This window comes from Tasmannia lanceolata, unplaced genomic scaffold, assembly GCF_043159265.1.
Source record: "Tasmannia lanceolata isolate RefF3 unplaced genomic scaffold, GAP_Taslan_0.1 ptg000018l, whole genome shotgun sequence".
NCBI classification, from domain to species: Eukaryota; Viridiplantae; Streptophyta; class Magnoliopsida; order Canellales; family Winteraceae; genus Tasmannia; species Tasmannia lanceolata.
Window position 1 is genome coordinate 61,861,243 of NW_027518695.1, and position 17,736 is coordinate 61,878,978.

Below are 17,736 nucleotides of genomic sequence, written 5' to 3' on the forward strand. Positions count from 1 at the left end.
TCGCACGTACGCAACGTCGCGAGGAGCGATTGGAGCCTTTAATTTTTCCAGATTTGATCTGCACCGTTGGATCAAGATGAAGGTGGACCGGTCGGATGGATGGGTCAAATGATTCGTAGACCCATCAAGCCGAATGGGTTGGGCGGTTGGGTTGGGCTTCAGTTCGGGCCTAATGGTCGGCCCAACGGCCCCATAACTCCAACGGTCAAAGAGTGTGATCAAATGGGTTGTGTCCCTTCCCCCAACGATCATGTGCCAAGGGGGTGCGATCCACACCATAGATGGTTGATCTAACGATGACTGGGTTGGAGAGAGATTTTACTCAAACCAACAGTCACATCTAGGATCGATCAGAACCGTTCAATATCAATGAGTGCGATCTAACGGTCATATTTCAAACATTATGGAAAAGTGCCCTGTAGAGGTGTTTTTCACACTGAAAAGACACCAGGTGGTCTACAAAATGTGCAGAATTCGGTCATTTCATAATAGAAAAACGAATTGGAAATTCTGACAGACTTTACACTCTCTTCTACACTCCTACAAAATCCCCAAGTATTTCTACATACTGTTTTTCTTTTGTTTACTGTTCTAGATACTGTTTTTCTGCAGAAACATTATCTAGAAATTTCTCTAAGGCTTGGAATTTTGGAAGGGCATTTCAGGTTGATTCTGCTAGTGCTACGCGTCATCAAACATTAGTAGGGCTTCCCTACTAGGCTTCATTGTATCTTGGAGGCAATTCGCGGATCCCCTTTGCACACTACTAGTGGGGGCGAATCTTGTCTTAAGGAAAGTGATATCACGCCTTGAAGCAACACGTTTCTGTTTTCTATCAACAACAGTACTCTCATATTTTCCAACAAAAACTATATGAAATAGCACTTGATGGAAATAAGAAAGAACTGTAAGATCTTATGTTGGCAATCATTGGTCTAAGATCAACGGTCTGGATTGATGGATGAGATTAAGTGTGAAATTACTGAAATTACCCATTGACCAAAGTGATCCGTAAAGGTATAAACATAACCAGTACATCTCATCCTCAGTGAGACATAGATAATTAATGTAGCCCTAAGGTCGACTATAACAGTCGGTTAAATAGATTAAGTCAATTAGAATTTTATTATAGATGTAACTCTAGGAGGTCTTTTCCTGTAAATAAGGGGTTTGATCTCTGCTGGCATGTAATTGACCAAAAGGAGATCTTCCCCATCAGAGATTAGGTCAAATAGCGAGGCAGTAGAATATCCAACCTAGATCGACTACCGACATGGCTGATTGAGATAAGTTCTCAATCCTTTCTTTTGTATTCTAGTAATTTGCATGGTTAGATCAATTTAGAGTAATACATCTGTGACTAGATCTAATGTACATGTGATCATGACTTATTCTAGATGTATGTTTTGAATACCATGCTCGTAGTTTTTACTAGAACAACTTTAACCAGGATAAAAAGAAGAAGAAGAAGAATGCCTAATAACACATGGGTAGGATATATGTACTTGGGGATTCCACTGATGGCTTGAAAGAGTTCTTGAAAAAAACTAACAATTTGCAACAAGAATAACAAATGGATTCAAAATAGATATTGAGCAAATTCAAGAAGGTAAAACCAAATGAAATCCTTGGGGATTCAAAGAAGATAAATCCATCGAGCAATTTCAAGAAGCTAAAATGTATGATTTCTGCTTTATTTGTAGATTCTATAATGAATTTGAAAATCCAAACTTTGAATTGAATTATCTGAACTTGAGCCCTTGGGCGCAGTTTGATGTGGAAATGAGGATATCAGTACAATTTTTAGTGCAACAAACCCTAAATAACTATAAATTCTCTATAAGCTGTGTCTTATATAAGATTTTTTGGTGCAAGCATCATGTACTAAGCTAAACAAAACTCTCTGAGGTAAATTAATAAAACTCTTTCTCATGTTTGTTCATTTTCATCAGCCACAACTTCGCGTTATCTCTTTTTCATGTTTGTTCATTTTCATCAGCCACAACTTTGCATTATCTCTTTTGTTAGGTAGGAGCTCGAGGTGAAAGCAATATTAAGCTTTGAAGAGATAAAAAAACAAAAAGAAGTTCTTAGAAGCACAAGCTATGTAGGGAGAGATGTATGCAGGAAGGAATATATAACAAGAAAAGTCTGACCCTTTACAATTATGATTACATATCATTTGAGTTTCTTTTGTATCTTGTATTGTGTCTCAACTTCGTATTTTCTGTGTATTTTGTATTATAGGAATGTTCTACATTGAAATGGAACTTCTTTGTTCTCTGTCTCAATTATACACACTGGGAAAGGTTTGAAGGTTGCCATTGCCACATGATTAGCAAGAGCTAATTATATAAGCGCCTTTTGTAAATTGAAGTAAATAATAGATTAGTAATAGCTATATTCATGTTTAGATTGAACAATTAGGTTTTGTCAAGCAAGATTAGGATTTTGACAAGTTTGAGTTAACAAAATTAGTTTTTTTGTTCCTGAAATAGGATAACGGTGGCACGTCAATCTTATTAAAATCTTTTCTACATCTGCTAAGATGCTATATGTATACAGTGACGATATTTTTTATGGTGTGTGGCCTTATTTTCCTGCATTTTTCAATAGTATTGTACGACCCGTTTCATATGATGATCCAAACTATCCATTTGTTGTCAACATAAATTGGTTGTGCCCCACAAATCATTTTCATAGGATAATTGATGCAGTGCCAACATGGCAGCCATGTCAAGCCTAGGTATTTTTGGTGGAGTTCCAAGGTGCATTCCTTCAGTAATGTTGCTGGCCCGTTTTTGAATCTTTTTTTTTAACCTCTAAATGCTAGAATTATAGAAACTACAAAGTTGTAGGTCTCTTTGAGATCTTTCCAACAAGTATTTCTGCTAGAAAATTGGATAAGATGGTAGAAAGTTATGGCAGTTTTTGTGGACTGTGTCTGTGGGTTCCCAAAACAGTCAAAGTTAGTGAGTTCCAATGCAATTAATGTTATGTTAGTTCCTAAGCTAACTAGTGGAGGAGCTTGAACGAATCTGCTTGGATTTTCTTTTATTTAAAGAGTTAGAAACCATCTTTAGAGGGGATTTTGGATGTTGATTAACTTATGTAATTGATGGAATATCAATTGGGTTGAGCTTTGCTCCCATTTTCTTCTTCTTCTCTAAGTTGTGTTCTTGATTTCTAATTTCTCTTCTTCTTCCCTCTTAAGCACCCGCATTAATAATCCTAACCTTCTCATCTATAGAGGTTTCCATAATGTGCAGTCTCTCTATAGATTGGAGGGTTAGGATTATCCGACAATTATATCTCGAGGATCCGAATGTAAATGGGTGAGACAGAGACACCAGTGATGAATATGTAGGAGTGTCCCAGTTGACACATCAACATAATTGAAATACAGTCGGATGGGACACAGACACAAGAACTGGGTTGTTTTTGAATGTCCAAGGTTCGATAGTATAATGGCGAAATACAAAAATGCTACTGATATTTGTCCTACCATGTTTTGGAACGAGACGAGCTCACCTTGTCTTTTCATTTATAATTGGCTGGTAAAAGCTTTTTGGGATTTGTATTCGCCTTTCATGACTGGTTAAATAATAAAAGATAAGGGGAGTTTGTCTCATCGTCAAAACATATGGTAGTGGAATTAAAAAATAAAAGATAAGGTGAGTTTCCACTACATATGTTTCCACTACCGTATGTTTTGACGATGAGACAAACCCACCTCGTCTTTTATTGTTTAACAGCCGTCAAAGCTTTTATAATTAGCAAGCAGCTCTCAAGTCTCAACAGGCAATTAGAAAAGAAAAGATAAGGTGAGTTTGCCACATTATCAAAACATGGTAGGCCAAATATCAATTAGAAAAGAAAAGAAAAGGTGAGTTTGCCACATTATCAAAACATGGCAGGCCAAATATCAGTAGCCGTGCAAAAAATACTCTGCATGTATGTACATGCTATACGTGAGAGACATTTTTCATAAGTTATATAGTAACCGTAACAGGGAAAAGTGATGCTACTCGGTGCGTAGATAAGCTTATCTACTCGGTTGGGGCTCATACTATAGGTCTGATTTTTTGTAGACACCCTATCTAGGTAAGGGGCTTTCAAATGAATGGTTTGGATCACCCAAACAAAGTGCGCCCCCACTGTATTTAACCTGACCGAGTAAAAAAGCTTAGCTACAAGACCGAATAGCAACACTTTTCCGTAACCATAAATTATATAGTGTGCAGGTGTATATGTCAGTATCAGGTGAGCTACCCTTAAATTAATTATGGATAAAAGTCAAGGGTATTCTTGATCCTTGGATCAAATATGTCTACCCCTGATGTGCACGTATGCACATACACCATATAGAAGCTCATATAATAACATAACATACACAACAGCTATCCTCCATTCTCATGAAAACTTGAGGGGAATTTTTGGGATGCTAACCTTCATGTTTTTTTTGGACAGGTGGAATTTTATTAGAAAGAAAAGATAGAAATGACCCATGGGGATAAAGAGTACATAACAAAGAACACACAGAAAGAGATAAAGAACTACTCAGGGGGAAGGTAATCGAAAACCTCCAAAACCTCTCTATCCGCTTCAGATCGAGCAAGGCAATCCACATCTCCGTTCGCTAATCTCCTAACATGAAGAAAGCTGACAAAATGACCCTCAATCCGATTTAAGATTTCATCATGGAGCTCTAAAAATCTAAGGGTGAGGAGTCAGCCTTCCAACCATCTAATGGCGTTTAGAGAATCCCCTTCCACTATGATATTTTCCAAATCATTTTCCGACAACAATCTTATACCGCGGAGGATAGCCCTCACTTTTGCATCATTCAAATCCGTAATTCCTATCAGACCTGAAAATACCCACTTTGTGTTACTATTCTCATCTCTGAGAACACCTGTTCTGGTTGGTCCCGGATTGCTCAAACTAGAACCATTAAAGTTTAGCTTCAATCACCCAGGATCAAGTGGAGACTATCTACGAGCCACAACATCTTTTTTTTTTTTTTTTTGAATGGGAGCCACAACATCTTTACCCTTCATGGTTATGCAGGAATTGATAATTTGACAGAATTCAAAATGGATCAAGACCTAAACTTCAAAAGTGGATCCAAGGAATTCTCTGATTAGAATCCAAAATCAAGAAGGGTCCGAACACATTGTGATTCCGACATAGGTGTATCATTTGGACTCGTTGACAGATAAAATAAATTTTATAAACCAAAGAAATGCAATTTGTTCACGTTTTAATTCAACATGAAACTCGCCGCATTCAGATATAAACTAAAAAAAAAACATCCAAACTAATTTAATGCATTCGAGGACAAACGCTAACAATCAATATTGGGTCCTACACAACCTGTGTAATCATTTAGCTGTTAATCTGGTAGAGCACCCCATCCTTAAGATTAAGGCTCACATAAATTAGTGCTTTATCTTCTCTTCATAGAGCCCTAAATGAGGTATTATATATAGGTTGAGAAGCTAAGATCTTCCAATATATCTGGACATATATGAAATTGAATATTTATAAAGAGAGTGATAATTTCTATTAATCTTCAGTGATGTTCTTTAACAATAATCAGTCCTTTATAATGCATTGGGTTTTTTCTGAGGGACATCGCCCAAGCTCTCGAGAATTGGCAATTTGCTCCGTGGGGATTGAAGGGGAAAGTGCTCTGGAAGCTATCTTTTCTTGCCATTATATAGTTGTTATGGAGAGAAATAAATGCTAGAACTTTTAGAGGCATTTCTAAAAGTGCAATTTTTGTTGCTTCAAAGGCTACGGCGTTAACTATATTTTGGGTGAAGTCATTGCCTCTATTTGATTTTGTATCCGCATTTGATTTATGGTATGGATGGTTAGAGGTGTGCTCAAGTGTGGAAAGGAGTAGTAATATTGTTCAAGCTTGGGTTCATCCGGAGGAAGGCTCGTGCAAGCTTAATTTTGATGGGTCAAGTTTAAGTAACCCCGGTCCGGCGGGTATTGGTGGGGTTTTGAAGGATGATAAGGGTGAGGTGTTTTGGTCATTTGACGGTCCTATTGGGATTGCCGATTCGAATGAGGCGGAAGTGCGAGCAGCTCATCAGGGAATAAAGCTTCTTGAAGGGGAATATCTTAATAATGTTGTAGTGGAAGGTGATTCTATTAATGTTATCCGATGGTTATCGGGTTCTCATAGGTTTCCGTGGAGGTTTGCGGACTTATTTAATGAGATCCTAGATATTATCAGAGATTCTCAGGTTGAGTTCAATCATGTTAGGAGGTCGGCAACTGAAGAGGCGGATTCTCAAGCTAGGAGGGGGGTTGCATTGGAGTCTTTTGAGAAATTTGATTATCTTCCCCCTTGAGGTTGTTTTCTCTTGAGTTGTATCTGTTAATTTTTTTTCTGTATTTATCGACCATCTCGGTCTTTTTTAATGAATTCTACCATTAAAAAAAATTAGTCCTTTATATAAGCACTTACAGATGAACAAAATAAAGGCAAGGATAAGGATAAGATTAAGGAAAGACAATCCTAATCTACTCTAACAACCTAATCCATCCTAATCCATCATAGTTACCAAACCTACACCGTTCAATGGTCGGATCTTATCTTCTCTAACATGTGCCTTCAAACACATGTAGATTGGAAATCGACATACATTTGATTACAATGAAATTCCCAAACTAAAAATTTTCCAATTTGATGCACTATTGAATATTGTTGAACTATCTGCTGAAAATGTCACTGATGTTGCTAAAGACGATGACTATTAGCTATTGCATGATGACTATGCAGGTTGTCAATGATGATGTCACTTGAAAGATGAGCCATAATAGGATTGATGAGACTCTAGCATCTATGGGAGAGTTTTCATGAACCTTAGATATCAATCTTCAAGGATTGATCAGTTTTGGATACCGATCTTTAAGGAAATTAGTCACAATGGACCAAGTCTCAACGGGTAAATCGTCACGGTTGGTTTTAGTTGCCTATCCTCGTGGAACGAGACATCATAGGTTGGCTTTTGATGATGATCCTCGTGGAATTTGAAACTGCTCCCTCAGGCATGCACCTCAAGGGGTACCTCAAATGAAATAGGCGAAAGAAAGAAAGGTAATGCTTTAAAAAAGAGGAGAAAATTCAGCAAGAAAGGGAAAAAATAACGGGAAAGCAACCATGAGCGGCGTATGATGATAATAGCAATTTTTTGGTTAAACTTGGCCACTCTGGGCGTGTAGATAGTGAAAAGAAAATGGCTGTGCAAATATGAATTTAGTTTGAGAGAATGGGTCTGCTAAGAAAATGAGGGATGCCAACATAAATTTTGGATGTACTTTTCGAAGATGTGTACAGATATCAAATTGGCGGGTGCTAATTTTTATACCTCTGTTTCTCGCTAACCCTAGAGCCTTTGTGGTTTTACTTCCTTCTGACGTAGCAAATGTGGATGTGACTTGTCCCCACTCCCCATCACACTATGTCTGTTGCAGCTTTTAAGGTTCACTTAGCATGAAGAATGGAGGTCACGGACCCTACTGGAAGTGCAAACGCCAGGGCTTTGGTGTGAGATTTCTACCTGATTATGTTCATTACCAATAATCAGTGCTTTATATAAGCACTTACAGATAAACAAAATAAAGGTAAAGATAAAGGATAATATTGAGGAAAGATAATCCTAATCTACTCTAACAACTTAATCTATCATAGTTGTCAAATCTACACCGTTCAATGGTCTGATCTTATCTTCTCTAACTTTTTAAGTTGAGAATGCAATATATTCAGAATACTAGAAAAAAAATTGATAAGACAATGTTCGGCCCGGCCTGTTTGGAATCTTAACTTTCGACCCAATAAGCTTGTGGATTCGATCAGTGGAACATTTGATTAGAAACCCATCTTTGTAATTATCTATACTGTATATAAGTAGAAAATTGGAGTTGTCATGAGCAACCCCAAAATATTTAAAACCAATCAAAATCAAATAAATGGAAAACTTGGACTTGCCATGTGAACATGCCCCAGATTATTTAGAACCTTATAAATGTAAATATTCGGCCACTTTATGCAATAAAAGAGAGGTTATTTAAAACTTTACAAAAAATAAGTTTGTCAACAAAGGCCATGTCTAGGAGCCAGGATTTTTTTTTCTCATGATAAACTAGTGTATCCAAGTAGTGAAAGAAGGGTAGGGCTGGTCGGAGGAGGAGAGAGATTTGAGAGGGCCGATTGCAGTGAGGGTCGGAAGTAGCTAAAAATGAGGCAAAAGTCAATCGGATTTTGAGTAGAGTTTTGTGTTTCCTGATTTTTAGCCACTCGTCACCACTTTGAGACACTAGTTTACTATATTTTGATTCCTGATTTTTGGTCTCTCCCCCTTGCAGACACCCGTTTATCATGAAAAAAAATCATGGCAGCCAAACACGCCCAAAAGGTAATTATTTTGGGTAACAAACAATTAAGTCTAAGAGAATCAAATTAGAAAGTATATTATAAGAGGAACGATACATGCAAGGGAGCTCTTGCAGAGCTAAAAAGGGACCCTTGATTGGTTCCACGTCATTTAGTGTAACCGTTTAAAATAAGTTGAAAAAGGAAATTCGGTTACACTTAATGATGTGGAACCAATCATGAGCCCTTTTACGCCTCTTTATGCAAGGGCTCCCTTGCATCTATCATTGCTCATATTATGATATTATGTAAATAATAAAATAAATAAATAAAATAGGTGGAAAAAAGAATTAAAGGTAGCTTTAAAGGTCCCACCATGATTAGATGATTTTAGAGACCTACAAGGCATTTGCCCGCTCACAAGTCTTGTAGTGAAAATTATTTTATGTAAAAAACAATTAAATCTAAGAGAATCTATATATTATTAGTAACGATATAATAATATTATGTAAATAGGAATGCTAGACTGAAGGGAGCCTTTGCAAAAATGAGATGAAAGGGCTCACCCATTGGCTGCATCTCACTCTAAAATGTCATATTAGATGCACTTAGGTGGTGTGCAGCCGATGGGGTAGCCCTTTCATCTCATTTTTGCTCCCCTTTGCAAAAATGAGATGAAAGGGCTCTCCCATTGGCTGGACCTCACTCTAAAATGTCATGTTAGATGCACTTGGGTGGTGCGCAGCCGATGGGGTAGCCCTTTCATCTCATTTTTGCAAGGGCTCTCCTTTGCAAAAATGAGATGCGCTCTCGCATTGCCTGCACACCACCAAAGCGCATTTACACTCGTTGACTTTTACATTTGAGAGTGACTGAGTGAGGTGCAGCCAATGGGGGGAGCCCTCTCTCCAATATTTACGAATTAACGATTGTCCCAAACTTGAGTCAGTGGGAGACGATAAGGAGGGCCTTCCCATCACGCTCAAATATCTCGGGGCGGTTGTGATAGCCTCAAGTGTATAAATGAATCGAGGCTTCAATGACTACATTCTCTGTTTCTCCTTTCACTTCCTCATTTTCTCTCTTTCACTTTCTTCCAAAACAAAGGAAATATCTATTGAAATTTCAATTTCATAAAGAAATGACACTAATAAATAAAAAAGTGTAAAACAGAAGACAGACAGTGCTTATTGACGGTCGAGTTCTGATAACATTCCATCTTCAGTCCTCAACATTATCATAAGCTAAAGAAATGTTTATGCTGTCTTGTCGTGTGACTGTTCTTTTTTTCTTAACGGAAGAGCCAAATGACTTGGTAACTGACATTAGTAAGGGAAAGAAATACTCGAACTTTTCAAAAAAAAAAAAAAAAGAAGAGAGAGAAAATCTCACCAATTTCTTTTCCAACTCAAACATTACCTTGTTTTCTCGTTGAAAAAAAAAGAAGAGAGAGAAAATCCACAATAGATTATGACTCATTTGAGAACAAAAGAACTCTAATTGGGATGAATTTACCTTGTATGCCTCGTTGAATTTTTGCTCTGTTTTGGCCTCTTTGGTTACTTATGAGGTTACTTTTTTTCTACCATTACGGGCTTTGTCCATTAGTGGAGTGTTTGTTGAATTTTTCTATGTTTTCCTTTTTCAATTAGTTTTAACTTATTATGAAAAAAGGAAAAAAAAATCTTTGCCTAAATTACATGAGAATTTGATCAATGTATAAAAGTAATGTCTATACACAGCTTAGTCGTAAATTTCATTTCGTTTCGCCCAGAATAGGTGAAACTTTTCAGTTCCTTGTCTGAAATATGTCAAATTAGTAGTTGTTATTGTTTATACTCTCCTTGTCTCTTCTATTCTTCTTTCCTCTTCTTAGTATGTACATGTAAAGTTATTTATGTAAAGTTATTCCCGAACTTGTTTGTGGTGTCCTCCTCGAAGGAGGCCCTTGTTAAAGAATCCTTCATTCGTAGTGAGCGCAGGATTGTCTTGGGGGTGCCTTTGTTTAGACGTAATTTCTTCGACAGGGAGTTGCCCTCGATTTCTAGGCTGTTGGAACTTCTTGAGAGTTGTTATATCAAGCGCGGTGGTTCCAATGGGGAACTACTATGAGATCTACCAAAACCATAAGGCGGACCCATAGGCTAGTATGACCCCTCAAGTCTATGGATATATAAATAGGCCCTGTCTAACACTACATCCTTATCCATATCTTGTTCATAGGCTATTCTGTGAATGATCCGGTTCAGAGCATGAACCCTTTCACTGTACACATTCTATCTACTTAGGCTTAACAGCCCAAGTGACCGAGATAAGTCACCCCAACTCATTATGGAAGTAGATCTGATGCTAGTTGAGGTCAAGGAAGGGATTTACAGTCTCAACCCCAAGCAGGAACTTTTTAGGTCTGCAAGGAACTGGAATGTAATATCTCCTTGCCCCTTATGATCTATGAATCCGTGGGCACGACCATTCCCACTACAATGCTGCCTAGGGAAGGAACATGTGTCTAAAGTAAACCAGCACATCACACATTTTCAATAATATACCCAATGCATGCCATGAAACAGAATTATCTATTAATAACAAAGAATTCAATATACAGAATACTGGGTTTTAGGGCATACACTCTAACAATTAGATAGTTCCTACATATTGAATATGTTCTCAAGACAATTTAGTTGGAAAAACTGCATTTCATATTGGCATCCATGTTAAGGTTATATATTTGAATTTCAGTCCAATGACTAATATGATTCTGTTAAATATACGCCGTGTTGTTCTGAATTTTGCTTGAGCCTAAGCTATCAGCCACCCCATCCAATAATAACTAAGTGCTCATCTTGGAGTAGCTTAGGAAATTGTCTTTTCTCCATCATGGTTCTTCCATATTCAACCTAGAAATTTTTTTCTTGAAGCAGAGACCACACAATTTTCATAAAGAGAGAAATATTTCTTCATTCAAACCTTCAAATGCCTAGACAACCTTCTCCTTTTGATTCACGGATATGACATTCTTTCTTACCCAACAGGGATATCTTTATTGCAGTTTGTTATTTTTGGTATTGCTGGAATCAGAGCCTTGGGTTCTTATTCTCCAATTGTGTTTTTGGAAGGACGGTTATAACACGATCATTTCATATTCAAAAACAAAATTTATCTTCCATGACAAATTTATAAAAACTAAGCTTCATTTGAAGGGACTGATCGTCCCCTTTTCAGTATCTGATCACTGATCTCAGCCTTAGTGCATATACTTGAAAGTTGGTTGTATTTTATTCATCTATTATCTTTTTTTTTGGGTCAGTTCATCTATTATCTTTCTTAGTTCTTTTCTTCATTTTTTCTTCTCATTTTGTGAAAAGATTCCCCACCTAAACTCCTCTTAGCAGCATTGCTTCTCATCCTCTTTTGAAAACATCAGATTCCAGCTCATCTTTTGAATTTCCTTGGTATCTCTTTCCGGAAGTTATTTTCTCCATAACCAGATTGTGTTCAACTTGTTGATCTAGAGTCCTCTCTTTAATGTATCTGTTTAGAATATGGGTCTTCCAAAACTTCTCCATTTTCTCATTGACTTCCTTTTTGGGTAGATAAGGCCCCCTTTTATCTTTCTCTATACACAGTCCTCCTTTTCTAAATCCCAGTTGATGCAAGTCAATCCTCAATAACCCAATATGAAACCATATGTTAGAACTTCAAACAACTTATAGGAACTCACCTATCTACTAGTAGAGATTGATCTAGAACTGATGAAAGCCAAAAGCAAACACAACACGAATTGCTAGGTCAAACTAGTGAAAAGATTCAATTAAGATTTTCAAAACCATAGAAATTCATGCAGGAATTGAAAATAAAAATTCCCGAAATCATGAACTGGTATTTTTTGGCATCAAGAAAACAGTTTCATTAAAGTCGGTAAATATGAACTCTTCCATTCAACACTACCAGTGAAATATGTAGTCCTTGCACAGGAAGCTTCGTCTAAAGTGTAATCTATAACTTTCTAATCCTAGACTGATAGTACTTTCTAAATCAACCCAAAGCACAGTTCCTTAACTAAGAGTTGTTTTTGCATAGGAAACTCCGAAGACAAAAAAAAAAGAAAAAAACTAAACTCCTAAAACTACTAAATTTAGACTCTCTGAAAAACAAATGGAGACTATTTCTCTTATTACAAGTTACTAATCTTATCTTACATATGATACTTTCCAATTAAGTAACCGTCTCTATTTACAAAGAAAACAGATTGTGTACATGTAGTTCATACACTATCATTAACTTTAGGGCCTTGTACAGATAATTTTTGCAGCTTGGTATCGTAAACTTTATGGTAATTCTTCCTCTCTTTATTTGCAGGCTAGGAACCTCGTGCCTTAGATAAGGAATTTTTGCATGCTAGGAACCTTATTTGCAGGAGTTTAGAATTTTTTTTTGTCTTCTTAGTTTCCTAGGCAAAAACAACTCTTAGTTAAGGAATTGTGCTTTGGGTTTATTTAGAAAGTACTATCAGTCTAGGATTAGAAAGTTATAGAACCATTCAAAAAAAAAAAGGAACCTCATGCCTTAATTCACCAACTGTTCGAAAACTTTACTACCATATACCCCCATAATTTGGAATAGGACCTTTGTATTTGTAAAGGTTTCTTAGAGAACTTCTGTGTTAGCATAAATATTTTCCTTCAATATAATAGAACCATTAACCCTCTTTGGTTCTAGTTTCTATAAGGAGAAGGTTATATTAGTGGCACAAATTAATATCTTTTGCTAATTGTGTGTGTTGAAGAAGGGGAAGAAGTGCTTCATTTCCTCTGCGTCCATAAAAAAATTCTGAGAATCCTTTTGGCCCAGAATTTTGTTTCACTCAAAAGTTTAGAGAAACATACTTACGAGTTTTATTTTATTTTGAATGGTAAAATAGGCATACGGATAGGGGAGTAATATATCCGCCCCTTTTGATTACTTGGAACACCCGGCAGCAGTGTATCGATGACTGCAGAGGGGCTGATGTACTTCACATCAGAAGGATTCAATTGGGCTGATTGCCACGTACACTGCTGCTGGGTGTCCCAAGTAATCAAAGGGGGCGGACATATCACTTCCCAAATTGTGTTCATCTATGAGTTTCACACGATTATTACTTTCATTGTAAATTTGCCATTGGAATTGCAAATGCAGCTACCATCACCTTTTGTTTTACTTTCTCTACATAGATATATGAGCAAATATATGGATTATTGATTTTTCTTTACTTGATAATAAGACAACATAAATGTTTTGGTTCTTCCTGAAATCTTCTGTAGATATGAATGTATATCGTTCAAATCTCATACTAGTGTTATGGACGTGGAACTTAGATTTTAAGTTGAATAGATTTCAATACTTATCACTGCCTCTGTAAGCCTTCCAGACACCAGTTGTTAAAATTGGTTGAAAATAAATGGATTTGTTCATAACCTTTGGCCTTTCATAGTCATAAGCAGAAGCTGGAGTCAGGCAGGAAACGAGAGATTTTTTTATTATGATCCTTCACGGATCATCTGCTCTTGTAACATTTCTAATATGTTTTTTTGCATATTGACACCTATTTCGGTGTACTTTACAGAGAAAACCATCTGCAGTTAAAAATCTTACCGAAATTTTAAAAGCTCAGTGGTTTTTGATGGGGAAAGAAAAGATTTTCCATGCTCTTAATCTTAATTTTCCTTCCCTGCGCCTGGAGCTCCTATCCCTCCCCCCAACAAAATAGTTAAGGCGTTCTGTTGGATAACGAGTCTAGACTCTAGATAAGATCCTCGCCATTGACCATCATTGTCAGGGATCATAGAAATTATTGTGCACTATGTCTTGATGATTTTGAGCATGTTGATCACCGGTTGCTTCACTGTAGCTTCACACTTGAGATTTGTTTTTTCATTCTTGGTCATTTCGGGGTGAGTTGGGTTCTTCTTAACCATATTGGAGATCATTTTTTAGTCATGGGCCTACAGTCCTTGGCCCTTCTTGGTCATTTGGGGGTGAGTTGGGTTCTTCTTAACAATAAAAACCACAGAAAAGTAAAAATAACAAATGACAATTGAGAACACTCCCCCTCAAACTGGGCTATACAAATTTAAATTGCCAAGCTTGATAATACTGTACTGGTATACTGAAGAAGAGAAGGCCCTACAGCCATCGTAAAGATATCGGCCAATTGCTGTGATGAGGGAACATAAGGAATAACCAAGGACCCATAACAGTTCTTCTCTCTGACGAAATGGATATCCACTTAAATGTACTTCGTTCACTTATGAAGGATGGAGACTGATGCAATGTGAAGTGGCATTGGATGACTAGTAGAGAAAACTAATGAGCGGCCACCCTTAGATTGAAGGTGGTGGATGGGATGAAAAGCAAATGTTATGGTGATGAAACAGTGTAGTTGCGGTAACATCACGGCCTAGGATGATTGGGACAAAAGGGAGTGGTGAGGAGTAAAAATGAAAACCATGAGATGAAGAAGGGATGAAGTCGTGAGTGAATTCAGGTGGACATGGGAGGAAAGGTTGAAACATGAGTGGGATGTAGGAGTACTGGGTTTGCCACCGAATTGAGGAGTCTTTTGCTTTCTCCTTTTTCATAAACCAAGCTTAACCACCTAACCCCACTCTTCACTGGTCTGTGAAGGGAGTCAAATATAGCCCCATCTGCCACACAACACAATTCCAGGTCCCATGGCATCACCTGTTCAGACTGACATCATCTCCTAAACCATGTTCTTCCTCTTGCTGCACTAAACTCTGGATCAACCCGTACTCATTGACAAACCAAGCAAGCATAGAGGGGCCAGCTAGAAGAATGGCCAGTTTCTTCGTTGTTGTTGTTGTTGGTGCCTTCGGCTTCTGATTCTAGCTGATCTGCTCGTTTTCTGTGTGGTTTGATTCCTCTTGTTGTTTCTATGATCTGTTAGTTGTTCCTATATTAGTTTGGTTCCTCTCTGGCACTATGACTCTTCCTACGAATTCATCCTCTACGAGTGCGTCGTTGTCGGATGTTCCTAATCTTCAGATGACCTCTATTAAGTTGGATGGGTCCAATTACCCACCTTGACGTTTGGCGATTTAAACTTATTTGCTTGCTCGTGGTTAGTTGAGTTTGTAGAGCGTGATCCCCCATCCTGATGATGAGTCGTATGCTAAGTGGCACAAGGAAGATGTTGTGATTCGGACTTTGTTGTGGAATAGTATGGAGACAAAAGTGGCCGGGCCGATGAAGTATCTCAACTCCTCTAAGGAGATATGGCAGCGGGCCGAGACTTTGTTTTCTAGGATCAACAACCTCACTCGTATTTGTGATATTTATTCTGAGTGGATGGGTCTCCGACTTGGGGACAAGTCAGTATCAAACTTCTATTGTCAGTATGTCGCCCTTTGTTAGCAACTTGATCTTTACATGCCATTCACTGTGGATCCTGCCATTCTTGCCAAGCATTAGGAGGACTTATGCGTTGTTAAGTTCCTTGATGTCTTAGACCCTGATTTTCTGCCGATTCGGCAACAGATTGTTGGCTCTGGGACCCTTTTCTCTCTTGATGAGGTGTTCTCATGCGTACGACGCTCTATGAAGGTTGTTGGGCCCAATGATCCTGCTCCCTAGAAGGCCGGTTGATTACCAATAGTCTTTACCATTCTGGGATATATGGGAACCTAAGGAGAAATTCCGAAAAGACCCATGGGAGGAATTCTTGGCCCAACATCGCAAAGAGCGGGAATCTCACAGAAGATGGAAGGATGACCTTGAGAGACAAATGGATAGGCTGCAAACCCTGGGCTTTGTTCTGTTGGGACTCTTAACAAGGTAGAACTCGCCCCTAAAATCTAGCTATTAAGGGGAGGGAACCCATTCCCTTATAAGCCCATCCACATCGTAACTCTTTTCCGATGTGGGACTATTTTGCGCTTTCACGTGGAACCCCCAACAATCTCCCCCTCCACGTGGAAGCAACGTGGACAATCTAGCCCATCCATGCGGGTGCAATGTGGGAACTACGAGATCTACCCCGAGGGATTTTTCCGTCCTCACAGGCATTACCAGGGTTACCGAGATCTTCCCCGAGGGAAATTTCCATCCTCAGAGTCTAAACCGGGGTTACCACGGCCCGGCTTTGATACCACTTGTTGGGACTCCTAACAGGGTAGAACTCGCCCCTAAAAGCTAGCTATTGAGGGGAGGGAACACATTCCCTTATAAGCCCATCCACATCGTAACTCTTTTCCGATGTGGGACTATTTTGTGCTTTCACGTGGAACCCCCAACATGTACCTCTACCACGAGAGGCGGCTCTAGAGACTAGTAGTGACAAGAAAGAAGAAGATACAACTGAGCTATTTGTCAGCTCACTAAGTTCGCCCCAACCACATTTAGATGATGAGGCCAATAATGAAGAGGATGAGAAGGGGAATCTAACTGGCCATGAGGAGATCGCAACGGGGTTTGAAGAACCATCTTTACCAAAATCTGTTGAGCAGAAAGAGAAGAGCTGGGAAGCAAACACAGCAATAACCGAGTTTTTTTTTTTTTAAATGACAACCGAGGTTATTGAGTAGGACAAGACAATATCAAAAACAAAACTTGAGGTGGTAGAAGATAGTACCGAAATTGATTTCATTGGAGCAGATGTTATACATAGTATTGATCATGGAAGAACTGTCCTACCAAGTCACTTGGGGCTGATATTTAATGGAATTCAAGAGAGGAACTGAGGAATACTGCCACTAGTAGTTACCTTGTGGCATGAGTTCAAGCTGGTGGATGAACTTGAAGAGGTACCAATAAGCTTCGGATGGTGCTGGTACTAGAAAGCTTTGTATTTGATCTGGGCTGTAGCACTATCACTTTGTCGAGCAATGAAGGGATGGCATCCTTATTAGTCCGACGTCTAGTCTTATGCTTAAAGGGGAAACACATTTGAGGGCGAGTTCCTTTTATGAAGGAGAGTCTTACTTAGAGCTGACAAGCGTGAGTTTCAAATACGATATTGCTCTTCGAGCAAAGACGGGCTATTCTAGTCATTTTCCCTATCAAAGGGGTATTTCTATCTTCTATTATTTTAGGGGACTTCTGATTTTTGAAGAAATTAATACATGTAATTTTCTTTTGGACTCCTTTCTCCAACAAGAGAAGGAGATCTTTATCCTTACGACAATTTGTCGTCTTATCTTCCTTCGATTTTCCCTCTTGCCCTCGTTGTAGGCAAGGTTTTACATGCTCTTGAAGAATTCAGTACGTTTTAGTTATCCCCTCAACTGGAAGGAATTGATGAGTTTCTACCTATTATTTTCTTTTGTTGAATGTAAGTTTCAACT